This window comes from Ranitomeya imitator, chromosome 1, assembly GCF_032444005.1.
Source record: "Ranitomeya imitator isolate aRanImi1 chromosome 1, aRanImi1.pri, whole genome shotgun sequence".
In the NCBI taxonomy this organism is placed as follows: domain Eukaryota; kingdom Metazoa; phylum Chordata; class Amphibia; order Anura; family Dendrobatidae; genus Ranitomeya; species Ranitomeya imitator.
The window spans coordinates 16,841,678-16,852,935 of NC_091282.1; the positions used below are offsets into that span (position 1 = coordinate 16,841,678).

General features: G+C 42.9%; 1 pseudogene; it reads left to right on the forward strand.

Moving 5' to 3' along the window:
* The window catches only part of LOC138657472 (zinc finger protein 850-like), a 122,071-nt pseudogene extending 111,705 nt beyond the window's left edge, over positions 1 to 10,366 (forward strand).
* The last annotated feature ends 892 nt before the right edge of the window (positions 10,367 to 11,258 follow it).

An 11,258-nucleotide genomic window follows, 5' to 3' on the forward strand; every position in this document is an offset into this window, starting at 1 on the left:
AATCGCCACTAAATAAATAAACATCTATATATTCATATTCTCTGTTGTGATCATCTTTGGCCTTACTATGTTATGAGCACGATTTTTTTAGCTCTTTGTAGTGCTACACTACATTTTTTGCACATTTGGTGATTTCTGGGTATCTTAATATAGTCTGGACACTCTCATTAGTATTTTATATGATACTTTGGTATCACAGTGTGTTTAATTAATTATCGGTATAATGCATACAGGAAAGATGTATATCTTGTTACCGTGTTAGCCAGTAGCTAGATAAAAGATATCAACCACTGAGGACTCTCAATTCTAAATATTTTTTGGTATAATGCAGGAATTTGTGGATAGCCTTAAAATGCATCCGAGCCATGACCATTCGGAACACTGGAGTATTGTATAAAATATCAGCACTCCAATATTGCCGAAGTTCTGGCTTCTTCAGGAGCCCCATATGAAGGACCAGGCCCCAAAACTGTATAATTTCAACTGCGTCCACAGGAGATCAGTTAGAAAATGATGAACTGGGGTTTTGCGCCAAAAATTGCCGAGCATATAAATTAGTTTGCTCCACCATGAGATTAACAAAATCTTCAGAGAAAAAGACTCTGAAAAAGTCTATTTCTGTGAGTCGGTGGTGTCAAACTCGATTCCTGATTCTGACACAAATTCAAGAATCGGTGGCTCGTAATTTTCGGGGGGCGAGGTCTATACGGGGTCCAAAGAGGGGTGCGCTGGTTCATCTTCATGAAATGTGGGATCCTCTCCGTCGCTATCAGTGTCGGAGGCAAGGAAAGCATAGGCCTCTTCCAATGAATAGCGCTGTGATTGGTGCAAATTATCTGAAAAGAAAAAGCTAAAAGGAAAAGAAAAGTCTAAAACAGCAGGCCCTAGCTCTGATAAGTGAACTACGTCATTTATCAAAATTCGGCGGCTGCTGGATGTGCGCATGGGGGTGGCGCAAGGAGAGGGGGAAGAAAAAAGGAACACAGCCGACACGAGCTCTGATAAGTGAACTGCTTCACTTATCAAAGTTCGGGGGCTCTGGGATGTGCGTACGGAGTTGGCGCTAAGGGGGCTGAGGGAAAAAAAAAAGCGAGCACGAGTGTTGATCAGTGAACTGCGCCACCAATCAACGCTCGGCGGCTGCTAAATGTCCGCACGGAGGCGACGCAAAGGGAGGTGGAGGGGGGTGAAAAGAGGGGGAAGGGGATCTGGGGGGATTGGGGTGGATGAAGAGAGATCTGCAGGGCACCGCGCGGTAACACCACCGCTGTGCCCTGCGATTGGTGCGATCGTCCGAATCTAAGCAGTTTTGGTTGATGCCTGGCGTTGCCAGGCATCGGCCTAGGATCGAGTACATCGGTACTCGATCATAGCCTGGGACCTCACTGTTTCAGCCAATGAGAAAGGCTTCAATTGGCTGTTCAGAATTGAACAGCCAATCACAGCGATCGGGAGGCCGGATGGGGGAGGACGCAGCCTGGGATGCCTACACATCTTCCCTGACACCATCTTCCCTGAGGTAAGATGGCATCGGAATTTTAATGCGATCACCGCGACTTTAAGTTGCAGTGTCGCATTAAAGGGCATGACGTACTATTCCGTCCATGGGGATTAAGTCCCAGGTCACATGGACGGAATAGTACATCGGATGTCAGAAAGGGGTTAAGCACATAAAAATTTTAAAAGTTTGAATACTGCAAAATACTCAAATTTTAGTTAATTTTTTTTATATTTTTATAAATTAAAGCAAATAATAATGACCAGAATTTACCACTAACATGAAGTACAATATGTCACAAAAAAACATTCTTAGAATCACTGGAATCGTCAAATGAGGTTGGCCATTAAAGGGAACCTGTCACCCCCAAAATCGATGGTGAGGTAAGCTCACTGTTATCAGGGGCTTATCTACAGCATTCTGTAATGCTGTAGATAAGCCCCCGATGTTACCTGAAAGAGGAGAAAAAGATGTTAGATTATACTCACCCAGGGGCGGTCCCGCTGCTGGTCCGGTCAAATGGGTGTCTCTGGTCCGCTCTGGCGCCTCCTATCTTCATTCCATGACTTCCTCTTCTGGTCTTAAGCCGTGGCTCCGGCGCAGGCGTACTTTGTCTGCCCTGTCGAGGGCAGAGCAAAGTACTGCAGTGCGCAGGCACCGGGCCTCTCTGACCTTTCCTGCGCACTGCAGTACTTTGCTCTGGCAGACAAAGTACGCCTGCGCCGAAGCCGCGGCGTGAAGACCAGAAGAGGACGTCATGGAATGAAGATGGGAGGCGCTGTACCGGACCTGAGATGCCCATCGGAGCGGGACCGCCCCTGGGTAAGTATAATCTAACATCTTTTTCTCCTCTTTCAGGTAACATCGGCGGCTTATCTACAGAATTACAGAATGCTGTAGATAAGCCCCTGATGACGGTGAGCTTACCTCACCATCGATTTTGGGGGTGACAGGTTCCCTTTAACTTACATTTTGGAGGTGACCGGTTCCCTTTAACTTTAAGAACATTTCTAAAACAATCCACAGCGAGGAGATTGGAACAAAACAAAATCCTCTAAACTGCATGCTCGCAAACGCCAGAAGCCTGACAAACAAGATGGAAGAACTAGAAGCAGAAATATCTACAGGTAACTTTGACATAGTGGGAATAACCGAGACATGGTTAGACGAAAGCTATGACTGGGCAGTTAACTTACAGGGTTACAGTCTGTTTAGAAAGGATCGTAAAAATCGGAGAGGAGGAGGGGTTTGTCTCTATGTAAAGTCTTGTCTAAAGTCCACTTTAAGGGAAGATATTAGCGAAGGGAATGAGGATGTCGAGTCCATATGGGTCGAAATTCATGGAGGGAAAAATGGTAACAAAATTCTCATTGGGGTCTGTTACAAACCCCCAAATATAACAGAAATCATGGAAAGTTTACTTCTAAAGCAGATAGATGAAGCTGCAACCCATAATGAGGTCCTGGTTATGGGGGACTTTAACTACCCGGATATTAACTGGGAAACAGAAACCTGTGAAACCCATAAAGGCAACAGGTTTCTGCTAATAACCAAGAAAAATTATCTTTCACAATTGGTGCAGAATCCAACCAGAGGAGCAGCACTTTTAGACCTAATACTATCTAATAGACCTGACAGAATAACAAATCTGCAGGTGGTCGGGCATCTAGGAAATAGCGACCACAATATTGTACAGTTTCACCTGTCTTTCTCTAGGGGGACTTGTCAGGGAGTCACAAAAACACTGAACTTTAGGAAGGCAAAGTTTGACCAGCTTAGAGATGCCCTTAATCTGGTAGACTGGGACAATATCCTCAGAAATAAGAATACAGATAATAAATGGAAAATGTTTAAGAACATCCTAAATAGGCACTGTAAGCGGTTTATACCTTGTGGGAATAAAAGGACTAGAAATAGGAAAAACCCAATGTGGCTAAACAAAGAAGTAAGACAGGCAATTAACAGTAAAAAGAAAGCATTTGCACTACTAAAGCAGGATGGCACCATTGAAGCTCTAAAAAACTATAGGGAGAAAAATACTTTATCTAAAAAACTAATTAAAGCTGCCAAAAAGGAAACAGAGAAGCACATTGCTAAGGAGAGTAAAACTAATCCCAAACTGTTCTTCAACTATATCAATAGTAAAAGAATAAAAACTGAAAATGTAGGCCCCTTAAAAAATAGTGAGGAAAGAATGGTTGTAGATGACGAGGAAAAAGCTAACATATTAAACACCTTCTTCTCCACGGTGGAAAATGAAATGCTAGGTGAAATCCCAAGAAACAATGAAAACCCTATATTAAGGGTCACCAATCTAACCCAAGAAGAGGTGCGAAACCGGCTAAATAAGATTAAAATAGATAAATCTCCGGGTCCGGATGGCATACACCCACGAGTACTAAGAGAACTAAGTAATGTAATAGATAAACCATTATTTCTTATTTTTAGGGACTCTATAGCGACGGGGTCTGTTCCGCAGGATTGGCGCATAGCAAATGTGGTGCCAATATTCAAAAAGGGCTCTAAAAGTGAACCTGGAAATTATAGGCCAGTAAGTCTAACCTCTATTGTTGGTAAAATATTTGAAGGGTTTCTGAGGGATGTTATTCTGGATTATCTCAATGAGAATAACTGTTTAACTCCATATCAGCATGGGTTTATGAGAAATCGCTCCTGTCAAACCAATCTAATCAGTTTTTATGAAGAGGTAAGCTATAGGCTGGACCACGGTGAGTCATTGGACGTGGTATATCTCGATTTTTCCAAAGCGTTTGATACCGTGCCGCACAAGAGGTTGGTACACAAAATGAGAATGCTTGGTCTGGGGGAAAATGTGTGTAAATGGCTTAGTAACTGTCACGCACACGCCCAGACTGGTTGGCGCGGGCATACGGGGGTGTGGCCCCACTGGACCACAGACCAAACTTCCCTGGAAGGGGCGTAACTAAGTAGCTTCCTAGGTGTTCGCTGGAGCCTCTGATGGTGAGGTCAGACTTGTGCAATAGGAAGCTACCAGGTGCCACTCCAGGGTGATGTCTGGCTGTGGCTGCTGATCCCACTAAGGAACGGAGCGGGCACGGCTGGGACACAGGCAGGCAGATGGGTACAACAGACACTGGCAGGCAGGCGGACACGGCTGGCTCTCTGGTAGACAGGCGGGTACGGCTGGAAAATAGGAAGAACCAGTAGGGACCGGTCTGCAGGCAGGTATGTGAAACAGGTAGGAACCTGTTCAGACAAGAGGACTAAATAACAAATAGAGAAAGACCGCAAGAGCGGATGCAGAGCGAAAGCACAAGAGCTAGAACCAAGAACAGAAACGCAGGAGGCTGAGTACGAGGAGAAGGTGGAACGAAGAGAAGGAGAAGGCAGAGCCAAGAGCGGAGATGCAAGAGGCGGAGCCAAGAGCGGAGATGCTGGAGGCGGAGCCAAGAGCGGAGATGCTGGAGGCGGAGCCAAGAGCGGAGACGCTGAAGGCGGAGCCAAGAGCGGAGACGCTAGAGGCGGAGCCAAGAGCGGATACGCTGGAGGCGGAGCCAAGAGCGGAGACGCTGGAGGCGGAGCCAAGAGCGGAGACGCTGGAGGCGGAGTCAAGAGCGGAGACGCTGGAGGCGGAGCCAAGAGCGGAGACGGAGCCAAGTGCTGAAACACAGGAGGCGGAGCCAGATAGAACTGCAAAGAGCGGAGCCAGATAGAACCGCAAAGAGCAGAGCCACAGAGCAAAGCCAGAGAGTGCAAAGCAAGATCTGAGTGCAGAGCCGCAAGAGTGCGGAGTGTAAGCAGACTGAGAACACAAGGAAAGACAAAGCAGGGAAGGAAGCCACAGACAAGGAGACCGAGAAAAGACAAAGTACAGACAAGGCAATGGAACAAGACACAGGGACAAAGACACAGGGACCAGGATATTCTGCCTCCTGGAGGGCGGACTACAAGATCAAGGCAATAGCACAGAGAAAAGCCTCCAGAGAGGGAGTAACTCAGAGCAAGACCTGGCAAACTCAGAAGCAAGAAACAAACTGAGCTAACACATTGCACAGGCCCAGACCACAGGGTGGAGCTGCACTATATACAGGAGGCCTCTTGGTAATTGGTCAGGAACTGATTAGACAGATGCACCTGATTCCTATAAGAACCAGAGAGTTCAGGCGCCGGCCCCCTATACACATAGCCATGAGGCATGCAGAGAGCAGAGACACAGAACATGGAGCTGGCATGAAACAGAAACCACATCATGGCCTGGAGCAGTGGGTAAGATTGTGTGAGAGATGTGAGGCCATGCTGTGATGCCAGCAGAGTTGTTACAGTAACTGGCTTAGTGATAGAAAGCAGAGGGTGGTTATAAATGGTATAGTCTCTAACTGGGTCGCTGTGACCAGTGGGGTACCGCAGGGGTCAGTATTGGGACCTGTTCTCTTCAACATATTCATTAATGATCTGGTAGAAGGTTTACACAGTAAAATATCGATATTTGCAGATGATACAAAACTATGTAAAGCAGTTAATACAAGAGAAGATAGTATTCTGCTACAGATGGATCTGGATAAGTTGGAAACTTGGGCTGAAAGGTGGCAGATGAGGTTTAACAATGATAAATGTAAGGTTATACACATGGGAAGAAGGAATCAATATCACTATTACACACTGAACGGGAAACCACTGGGTAAATCTGACAGGGAGAAGGACTTGGGGATCCTAGTTAATGATAAACTTACCTGGAGCAGCCAGTGCCAGGCAGCAGCTGCCAAGGCAAACAGGATCATGGGGTGCATTAAAAGAGGTCTGGATACACATGATGAGAGCATTATACTGCCTCTGTACAAATCCCTAGTTAGACCGCACATGGAGTACTGTGTCCAGTTTTGGGCACCGGTGCTCAGGAAGGATATAATGGAACTAGAGAGAGAGTACAAAGGAGGGCAACAAAATTAATAAAGGGGATGAGAGAGCTACAATACCCAGATAGATTAGCGAAATTAGGATTATTTAGTCTAGAAAAAAGACTACTGAGGGGCGATCTAATAACCATGTATAAGTATATAAGGGGACAATACAAATATCTCGCTGAGGATCTGTTTATACCAAGGAAGGTGACGGGCACAAGGGGGCATTCTTTGCGTCTGGAGGAGAGAAGGTTTTTCCACCAACATAGAAGAGGATTCTTTACTGTTAGGGCAGTGAGAATCTGGAATTGCTTGCCTGAGGAGTTGGTGATGGCGAACTCAGTCGAGGGGTTTAAGAGAGGCCTGGATGTCTTCCTGGAGCAGAACAATATTGTATCATACAATTATTAGGTTCTGTAGAAGGACGTGGATCTGGGGATTTATTATGATGGAATATAGGCTTAACTGGATGGACAAATGTCTTTTTTCGGCCTTACTAACTATGTTACTATGTTACTATAATGTACAAAGTGGCTTGATCCTGAGGGGTTAATGTGCCTTTAGTGCTATTGCAGGCTTCTAAGGTTTCCTATCATGCAAACTGAGGACATGATTACAGTTGCTGGAGCTTGACTGCTCCTGGATTTAGAGCCATCTTTGTGATTAGTCAATCTCATTTGTATATGGTACTGAAATATTAAAATTCCATTTTTAATTGCATGTACACTTTTATACACTAAGGGCATGATAGAAAGCTTGCTACGGGAGTGCATGGCAATGGTAGTACATTAAAGGGGTAAATGACTGGTTCCTTTAAGAAATGTCTATTTGTTCTCTATGCCTCCTGTCACGACTCTGTTCTTGGGTCTCCCGGGAGCAGGCGCTCCTTCCTTGTCCCTAACCATAGGGACGCCTTAGCTCGCCCTGTTCGCTGGATTACTTCTGATGGTGAAAAGGCCGGGGCCACGTACCTTGCCTTACCTCCTTTATCCGCCCTCAGTCTGTACCCTTCTCCCCTCTTGCATGGGTGGGGCTGGTAGTGAACTGTAATACAATAACAAGAGTAACCAGGTAATACCAACAAGGGTAAATGAAAATACCAAACATAGAAATAAACTCACACAAACAGGAATGCATGGGGGAGTGGAGGATGGGGTAAAACCAAAGTAGGAGAAGAAAGGGAATTCTCACACACTGAAAACCTAGCAACAGTTACAGGTAAATCCACCAAACGTTTTTCCAGTAACAATTACCAAAAAACCTCCGCCATGCAGTATAAGCTACCTCTGCTAGCCAGGGCCCAGATTATATAGGGGGATGGGAGGGGCTAACCGTGCACAGCTGAGAGCCTAAATGCTCTAGGAGCTCTCAACAGAGCAGATTAACCCCTACACTGCTAAAAAGAAACTTACACCGTTTAATATGAAGGTGAAGTGCTGCTAATCAGTGCAAGAATATGAGAAATCAGACACTGCGGTCTTCTGGCTCCTCTGTCGTGGTAAACCCGTGAAACTTGTGCCATTGTCAACTGTTTATAACTGGTATTCACTTTACCCATCATTGTGCTAATATTATGGCATATAAAAAAGGTATAAACTGGGATATAGACCGGTGAGCATGCAGCAATTAAGTGCATGTTCACACTGGCCACTGCACAGGAGAAAAAAACAAAGACAGAAACAATGATTGAATACCCAGAAGTAAATAAATAAACAGCAATAGTGCATAAAAATAATATAGGTTACTTAGTTAACATAGTTACATAGTTATTAAGGTTGAAGGAAGACTATATGTCCATCTAGTTCAACCCATAGCCTAACCTAACATGCCCTAACATGTTGATCCAGAGGAAGGCAAAAAAACCCCATGTGCAAAGAGTAAGCTCCACATTGGGGAAAAAAATTCCTTCCCGACTCCACATACGGCAATCAGACTAGTTCCCTGGATCAACGCCCTATCAAGGAATCTAGTGTATATACCCTGTAACATGTTTTTTGATAACAAAAAAAAAATGCAAAAGCCATCCAACCACGTTACGGTGACCGAAATTGGGACAGTCCTAATTCTAATATTAAAAATCTTACTGTTTGTCAAGTGGCATGTCGTTGTCTTCCTTATTACCTGTATTTTCACTGACTGGTGTTTTTAATTGTAAGTTCTATAAAATATATTTAGAAATCTCTTTTGTTTTGTAGATTAGATGTGATTTTTTCATTCCTTCATCCTCAGGAAATCCTTGTGAGAATAACGGTTTATCACTAAATTGTAAAAAAGAAGATATCAGGAAGCACTGTAATGGGGAAAACCTCATTACCCTTCATGGACCTCCTGGACTTTACAGTTCTTCACTTTTTTATAATCCTCCTAATCATGGGGAACCCTCTCCTGAACAATCTCGCATTATTACCGCAATTCCAGGTGACAAAGTGGATACAAGATTTCAGTGTGGCAAGCAACTTGCAAAAAGCTCAGTTTTTTTAACACAAAGAAAGCACAAAGGAGAGAAGCCATACTCCTGTTCTGAATGTGGAAAATGCTTTACAAAGAAAGGGAAACTTCTTATACATCAGAGAATTCACACAGGAGAGACTCCATATTCATGTTCAGAATGTGGGAAATGCTTTACAGATAAAGGGAATCTTATTACCCATCAGAGAATTCACACAGGAGAGACTCCATATTCATGTTTAGAATGTGGGAAATGCTTTACATGTAGATCAGCCCTTGTTAAACATGAGAGAATTCACACAGGAGAAAAGCCGTATTCATGTTCAGAATGTGAGAAATGCTTTACAAGTAAATCAAATCTAGTGCAACATGAGAGAAGTCATACCAAAGAGAAACCATTTTCATGTTCAGAATGTGAAAAATCTTTTTGCGCGAAATCAGACCTTCTTAAACATGAGAGAATTCACACAGGAGAAAAGCCGTATTCATGTTCACTCTGTAATAAAGGCTTTGCAGATATATCAAATCTTGTGCAACATGAGAGAAGTCATAGCGAAGAAAAGCCGTATTCATGTTCAGAATGTGTGAAATCTTTTAAGCATAAATCAAGTCTTGTAACACACGAGAGAACTCACACAGGAGTGAAGCCGTATTCATGTTCAGAATGCGGGAAATGCTTTATAGATAAAGGGGGTCTTATTAAACATCAGAGAATTCATGTAGGAGCGAAGCCATATTCATGTTCAGAATGTGGGAAATGTTTTTTAGATAAAGGGAATTTTATTAGACATCAAAGAATTCACACAGGAGAAAAACCATATTCATGTTCAGAATGTGGAGCATGCTTTATAGATAAAGCGAGTCTTATTACCCATCAGAGAATTCACACAGGAGAGAAGCCATATTCATGTTCAGAATGTGGTAAATGCTTCATAGATAAAGGGAATCTTATTACCCATCAGAGAATTCACACAGGAGAGAAGCCATATTCATGTTCATTCTGTGAGAAATGCTATACAGATAAATCAAGTCTTGTAGAACATGAGAGAAGTCATAGCGAAGAGAAGCCGTATTCATGTTCAGAATGTGGGAAATCGTTTAAGCATAAATCAAGTCTTGTAAAACACGGGAGAATTCACACAGGAGTGAAGCCGTATTCATGTTAAGATTATGGGAAATGTTTTATAGATAAAGGGGGTCTTATTAAACATCAGAGAATTCATGTAGGAGATAAGCCATATTCATGTTCAGAATGTGGGAAAAGTTTTTTAGATAAAGGGAATTTTATTATACATCAGATAATTCACACAGGAGAAAAACCATATTCATGTTCAGAGTGTGGAGCATGCTTTATAGGTAAAGAGAGTCTTATTACCCATCAGAGAATTCACACAGGAGAGAAGCCGTATTCATGTTCAGAATGTGGGAAATCTTTTAAGCATAAATCATGTCTTGTAAAACACGAGAGAAGGCATTCAGGAAATAAACTGTAATTATGTTCTGTTTTTTTTAAATGTTAATAAACATTGTTCAGCCTAAATGAGTACACCCCCTTTGATCGGTAAGATTTTAATTAATATCTCACTGAAAACAAGAACAATTTCTAAAATATTGCCAACACTGAGTTTCATAGAACATTTTTTTTAAATAAAAACATAAAAGTAGGGTTAATAATATAAATTTCATTACAAAATCTTCAGTTTTACTTAAATTAGTTGATGCAAAAATGAGTGCACCCCAAAAGCTATGTTTTATGGTTTCCATGATTTTTAAGTACAGCATCAAGTCATTCTAGGAATGGAATGGACAAGTTGGTTACATAATACATCATCTATCTTTTTTCCTTCTTCAAGAACTAGCTCTCTTTTTGCCTGGATGATGGATGGAGAGTGATGACAACTTGTCTCTTCAGGATTCACCATAGGTGTTTGTTGGGTGTCAGGGATTTGTCTATCCCACTTTCTGTTCCGGTTAGGAACTTGCAACTCTCTGGCGCCCCCTTACCCTCAGGCCAGTCAGGGAACTGCACCTAGGATAAGTAGTCGCCAGAAAGGCTGCCTTGTCGTGTACTGCCTGTTGGGCACTTTGCAGTGAAGGCGATATGTTTATCCCCAGTCTCTGTCAGGAGATACACACATAAACCTCCGTTCCGTCACTGCCAGGGTCTCCTAAATTCCCCAGAACACTTTGCAGCCACCAGCTGCTCGTTTGATATTAAAACTAATATCGGGTCAGGAACCCACCCACAAAGTAGTGGAATTTAGTGTGGAGGACGTGGCAGTTAGTTCATAGAGCAAGGAAAATGAAACTAGTACTTTTTATAGATTTAATCCAGAAAATATAGGCAGTTTTTACAAAAATACAAAAGATATTACAAAAGGAGACAAAATGCAGTATATACAAAACAGTTACAAAATAAGTAAGATAAGTAA